Genomic DNA, 6639 nt, shown 5'->3' with positions numbered 1-6639 from the left:
TTTTTTTTTTTTTTTTTTGAGATGGAGTCTCACTCTGTCACCCAGACTTGAGTGCAGTGGCACAAATCTTGACTCGCCGCAACTTCCACCTCCTGGGTTCAAGTGATTCTCCTGTCTCAGCATCCCAAGTAGCTGGAATTACAGGCACATGCCACCATATCCAGCTAATTTTTGTATTTTTAGTAGAGACAGGGGTTTCACCATGTTGGCCAGGTTGGTCTCAAACTCCTGGTCCCTAATGATCCAACTACCTCAGCCTCCCAAAGTGCTGGGATTACAGTCATGAGCCACCACACCCGGCTGTCTTATATAAATCTTTAAATACCCTCTACCACCACCACTATAATTGCCCCCAATACACCCACACACACCCCTGTCCCAGTGTTGGGATATATACAGTATATGCTCAACAAGTGTTTGACCCAGAATTGAATGGAACTGGAGCCCACATGTGACGCAAGGTCAATGTGGAATCAGCAAGAAATCTCCGTGACCCCTCCCAGGCGGTGGGGAACTCTACTCCCTCTGAACTCGGCCAGCACTTGTTATTGTCATAGAAAGTTAAAACTGAAAGGGGGATTCCCCTTCTTGTATATTTGAGGAGAATAAAGGGGAAGTGTCCAGAATCTGGTTCCAGTGTGGGAACCAGATCCCACAGTCTGCTGGTATCTCTCCACTGCAGCTTGTTACCTCTTCAGAGAGGGCTTCCCCGGTTGCCTGCAATCCCTTCTTCTCCCATGCTATTTCCTTTCAAAGCACCAATTCCCTTTGTAATCATTCATTCATCTACCTGTGTGAATGTCCAATGCCTGACTTTCCCACTAAACTGCAAGCTCTAGGAGGCCAGGGTTTGTATCTATTTTGTCCTGGATCTCCTGGTGCCCTGCACAAAAAGCCCAGCCCACAGAGTTTCCAATAATAATATATGAAAACACAAAAACAAAACAAAACAAAACAAAAAAAGAATGAGGCCAGGTGTGGTGGCTCACACCTGTAATCCCAGCACTTTGGGAGGCAGAGGGGGGTGAATCACCTGAGGTCAGGAGTTCAAGACCATCCTGGCCAACATGGCAAAACTCTGTCTCTACTTAAAAAATACAAAAATTATCTGGGTGTGGTGGCGCACGGCTGTAATCCCAGTTACTTGGGAGGCTGAGGCAGGAGAATTGCTTGAACCCGGGAGGCAGAGGTTGCAGTGAGCCAAGATTGTTCCATTGTACTCCAGCCTGGGTGAGAGAGTGAGACTGTGTCTCAAAAAAAAAAAAAAAAAAAAAAAAGAATGAGTATCCATATGGCCTGAGAACCTCCGTACATTTCCCCAGGGCAGTGCTGAGACTGGCTCAGAAAGTGCTGAGTTGACAGGTCTGGAGAGTTCCTTGCCAGGAGCTCCAAGGCAACACCTGGTCTTGAGCAGCTTAAGGTATATGGGGGCAATAGACACCTAGTGAATAACCCTACCACCAGGAAGAGGTTTATGCTGGGGATGACAAATCAGATTGGGGATTGGAATCTAGTAGTGGTGTGGAGGGCAGATTGGAGGTTGGAGACCTAAGGCAGGGAAACAATTAGGTCATGATTGCAAAAACTGAAAACCACCTAAGTGTCTCTGGTAGGAAAACAGTTAAATAAATTACAGTACATCCCAATCATGGGAAATTATGTGGGTGTTAAAAAGAGGGAGGTAGATTTTGGAAAGATGTCCAAGATCTGCTGTGAGGTGACAGGAACAGGTTGCAGAACAATTTGTACACTATAATCCCAGGCTGAGTGGAGACAAAAGAGGACACTCCTCTGCAGATACACGCACTTAAACATGCTGAGAAAACATCTAGAAGGATACTGGAGAAGCTGTTGAAGAAGGATGAAAAGGCTTTTTCTTTTTCTTTTTTTTCTTTTTCTTTTTTTTTTTTTGAGACAGAGAGAGTCTCACTCTGTTGCCCAGGTTGGAGTGCAGAGGTGCGATCTCGGCTCACTGCAACCTCCGCTTCTTGGGTTCAAGCGATTCACCTGCCTCAGCCTCTCAAGTAGCTAGAATTAACAGGCTTGTGCCACCACACCCAGCTAATTTTTGTATTTTTAGTAGAGATGAGGTTTCGCCATGTTGGCTAGGCTGGTCTCAAACCACTTACCTTAGGTGATCTGCCCACCTCAGCCTCCCCAAGTGCTAGGATTACGAGTACGAGCCACCGCGCCCAGCCTACTTTTTCTTTCTACACCTTTTGCACTGGTAGATTTTTACCATGAACTTATATTCTTTTCACAAGAATTGTATTTTTTTTTTTTTTGCTATGGCAGGATTGGGGGTGATGGGTAAGGAGGTGGTGTGGGGGCTGGACAACTGAGCCCCAGTGAGCAGTGCCAGGGAGGGAGGCCCATTAACAGATGGACAGGACTGGAACCAGGGAGGAGGCCGCAGAGCCATGGCACCTGGGATGTGGAATGGGGGGAAGCACAGTGCCGTGTAGGGGGCCTCACTCAAGGTGATTGATCTCCACAGTGCCAGTGACCCTAGGCAAGGGACAAGCAGCCCATGGCCAGGAAACCCTGAATTTGGGGAACAAGGGCAAGGAAAGGAAGTAGGTCGAACTTAGGACCCTACGGATTCCTTGGCCGTTAGCACCATCCTTCGGGTACAGACCGTTCTGGCTGCAGCAGGGAAACAAACAGATGAAGGAGGGGCCAAACCCCAGCCCCCGTGGGAGGAGGTCGGCTTCCTACCAGCCCTGGTGTTCCTGGGAGCGTGCCCTGGTTCTCTGCTTGCTCTTTTGGGCTGCCCGCTAGCAGGCCAGGCTAATGTCCAGGCCCAGGGTGAGAGGCCAGGGCTTCTGGCCCCTTTTGGAGGCTAAGCCCCTTCCCAGGACCCAGAGCAGAGGAAGCCAGAACAATGCTGTTCATGGAGAGATTGCAGGGGAGAGAGAGCTGGGTGGGGGCGGAGAAGGTTCTTGGCTCATAGAAGCCAGTGAAAGCCTGCAGAAGGTCAAAGGTAGAGGAGTGCTCTGTGATTTCTGAGACGGCACCTCATTTATCTCATAAACACTTGCTCTGAGCCCAAGTCCGGTGGTAATGCTGCCCCTATGCAAAGCTGGATAAGTGGCTCAGAGGGACTCTGCCTGGGTCTTGTCTTCAGGGCCTCTGCAAAAGCTCCTGTGTACCAGGAGCAGCTGAGGCCTTTTCACAGGTGTCTATTTATTGTACACTAGAACCTTCTAGAAGAAATTTTTTTTTTTTTTTGAGACAGTCTTGCTCTGTCACCCAGGCTGAAGTGCAGTGGCATGATCATAGCTCACTGCAGCCTCAAACTCCTGGGCTGAAGTGATCCTTTGCCTTAGCCTCCTGAGTAGCTATGACTACAGGCATGTACCATCATGCCTAGCTAAATTTAAAAATTCTTCTTTTGTAGAGGTGGGGTCTCTCTTTGTTGGCCAGGCTGGTTTTGAACTCCTCCTGCCTTGGTCTCCCAAAGAGGTGGGATTATAGGCATGAGCCTCCATGCCTGGCCTAAAGGAGGTGTTTTTGTTGTTGTTGTTGTTGTTGTTGTTGTTGTTTTAACAAAGCAAGAAACTGAGACGGGTGCCTTGCCCCGACCACATCGTTAGGAAGTGATAATACTGGGATTCGAGGCCGGGTGCAGTGGCTCACACCTGTAATCGCAGCACTTTGGGAGGCCAAGGCGGGCAGGACAACTGAGGTCAGGAGTTCGAGACCAGCCTGGCCAACATGGTGAAACCCTGTCTCTACTAAAAATACAAAAATTAGCTGGGCGTGGTGGCGCACACCTGTAATCCCAGCTACTGGGGAGGCTGAGGCAGGAAAATCGCTTGAACCCAGGAGACAGAGGTTGCAGCAAGCCGAATTTGTACCACTGCACTCCAACCTGGGCGACAAGAGTGAAACTCTGTCTCAAAAAAACAAAAAGCAAAAGACAAAAAACAAGCAAACAAAAAAAAACAACTGGGATTCGAACCTGGGTGTGCCTATTTCCCACTTATAATTTGGTTGCTTGGAGCTCAGAACACATTTTCCCATAGAAATTATTCTGTAAGTGGTGGTTTGGCTGCCATAATGGCCTAGCTCACCCAGGGTATAGCCAGAATTAATTCTATGTTTCAGTACGGTTGTGGATGAATCAAGCTTCCGCGGGCTAGCCTGGAAACCCATGAGAGAGGGAAAATGTGTTGAGGGTTTGCCCAGCTGGGAACTCTTGCCCTTCCTATAGACACCTGGCTCAGGGCAAGCTGGCAGTATGGTGGATCAGGAGCATTTGCCCATTTCAGAGCTCTGCCAGCAGACCCTGGTGCATTTTAGTTGTTTACAGGAGTGGGACAGAACATCTGGCAGGTTTGGTGTTTGTAAGACAGAAAGTACAAAATGAGACGTGTTAATTTTCAGATTGAAACTCAGTCTTTTTCTTTCTTGTACTACCTCTCAACTCCATACAGAGTCATCTTAGATCTTTTTCCTCTAGGATAGAGCACTAGAGGCATTAGCCAGGATTTACCTTCAACAAAACCTGACATCTGCCTTTGGAGTGGGTGAGTGACAATAACTGCACAGGGTTAGGAGTGCTGGAGATCACAGCAGCTGTTGAGAGAAGGAAGGAAGGATCACAGCTCTTATAGTGATTTCAGGGGAAATACTCACTCATTCGTTCAACAAACATTTGCTGTGGGTGTGCTGGGCACTGTGCTGGTTCCTTTCATGGTGCTTCTGTTGCTCAAAGAGTCCTGGGCAGGGATGACTGTGGGACTCAGATCCAGAATCTTAGCATTGCAAGGAATCTTTTTACAAATGGAAACTGCAGTCGTTCATTAATTCAAAAAAGCGGGAGTATTGGATGTTGTGCTAAATACCGAGGATCCATAAAGTATGAAAATTGAGATCTAGGGAGAGGTGGGTAGTGATTTGTCCAGGGTCTTAATCCAGGATTCCAGCACCTGGACCAGAAGCTACCTTCCCAACCACAACCATGGCATTCTTGCCTCAGTGTGCCCCAGCCATTTTTGAGGATTCCTTCTGTTTCCCAGGACCGGGGTTTGGGGCCTGGGGAAAGGCCACAGAAAAGCAGTAGATTCCTTTCTTTCTGGTAACAACAATGCCTGGGGTCTCCCCTGGCGTGAGGGTTGGAAGATCTTCCTGTTGGCTGGAGTTCAGAAGGCTTAGGAAACTTCTGTCAGTTCTTTCTTTTTTCTTTTCTTTTCTTTTCTTTTTTTTTTGAGATGGAGTCTTGGTCTGTCACCCAGGCTGGAGAGCAATGGCGTGATCTCGGCTCACTGCAACCTTCGCCTCCTGGGTTGAAGCGAGTCTCCTGCCTCAGCCTCCGGAGTAGCTGGGATTACAGGCGCCTGCCACTATGCCCAGCTAATTTTTGTATTTTTAGTAGATACTGGGTTTCACCATGTTAGTCACGCTGGTCTCAATCTCCTGACCTCAGGTGATCTGTCCGCCTCGGCCTCCCAAAGTGCTGGGATTACAGGCGTGAGCCACCTCACCTGGCCCTGTCAGTTCTTTCAATGAGCCACGTGCTCTCTGAATTCTGGGCCTTCATAAATACTGTTAGTTCTGCCCAAACCGCTTCTCCCAGTCTCCTTCATCTGGCAGATTTCTCTCCCTCCCCTCTGCGTCTCAGCTTAAAGATCTATCTCTTCTTCAAGGAAATGTTCCAGGGCCCTCAGCCTTGGATCCCCCTGCTCTGCGGTCACCTATGGTACCTGGCATGAGCCTCCATGCCTGGCCTAAAGGAGGTGTTTTTTTTTTTTTTTAACAAAGCAAGAAACTGAGGCTGGTGCCTTGCCCATGACCACATCGTTAAGAAGTGTTAGGAAGTGTTAAAACTGGGCACCTTGAACCCAGGAGTTCAATACCAGCCTAGGCAACACAGTGAGACCCTGTCTCTACAAAAAAAATGAGAAAATTGTCTGTGCACGGTGGCTCCCACCTGTAATCCCAACACTTTGGGAGGCTGAGGCGGATAGATCACAAGGTCCCCTGAGATAATCATGAGCCCTCAGGACCACTCCTACTTACTAAATGTTTTTGTTTCCACTGGACTGTGATCTCTAGGAGGGGCAGACACTCTGTGTTTTCGTTTTTGGCAATTGTGTGCCCATTATCTGAGCCAGTGCTTAGTATACAGTAGGTGTTCATTGTGTAGTTACTGAGTGACCATGAGCTGTAGCTGGGGGAAAGGCTTTCTAGTGAGTGGCTTTAATTTGTCATTCAATGACTGTGGATCAAGGACTCCACACACACAAGGCATAGGGTGTGACTGGAGAGGATACAAAGATGACTTGGAAAAAGAGATTTGCAGTCTAGTAGAGAGGGTATAATCTAGAACTCAGTTCAAAAATTGCAAAGATGGGCCGGGAGCAGTGGCTCATGCCTGTAATCCCAGCACTTTGGGAGGCCAACGTAGGCAGATCACCTGAGGTCAGGAGTTTGAGATCAGCCTGGCCAAAATGGCAAAACCCCATCTCCACTAAAAATACAACAAAAATTAGCAGGGCGTGGTGGCATTCACCTGTAATCCCAGCTACTTGGGAAACTGAGGCAGGAGAATTGCTTGAACCTGGAAGGCAGAGGTTGTGGTGAGCCAAGATTGCGCCACTGCACTCCAGCCTGGGCGACAGAGTGACTCTATCT

The sequence above is a fragment of the Mandrillus leucophaeus genome, unplaced genomic scaffold, assembly GCF_000951045.1.
Source record: "Mandrillus leucophaeus isolate KB7577 unplaced genomic scaffold, Mleu.le_1.0 Scaffold39, whole genome shotgun sequence".
In the NCBI taxonomy this organism is placed as follows: domain Eukaryota; kingdom Metazoa; phylum Chordata; class Mammalia; order Primates; family Cercopithecidae; genus Mandrillus; species Mandrillus leucophaeus.
The sequence above is the reverse complement of the archived record's forward strand: the minus strand, read 5'-3'. Positions refer to the sequence as shown.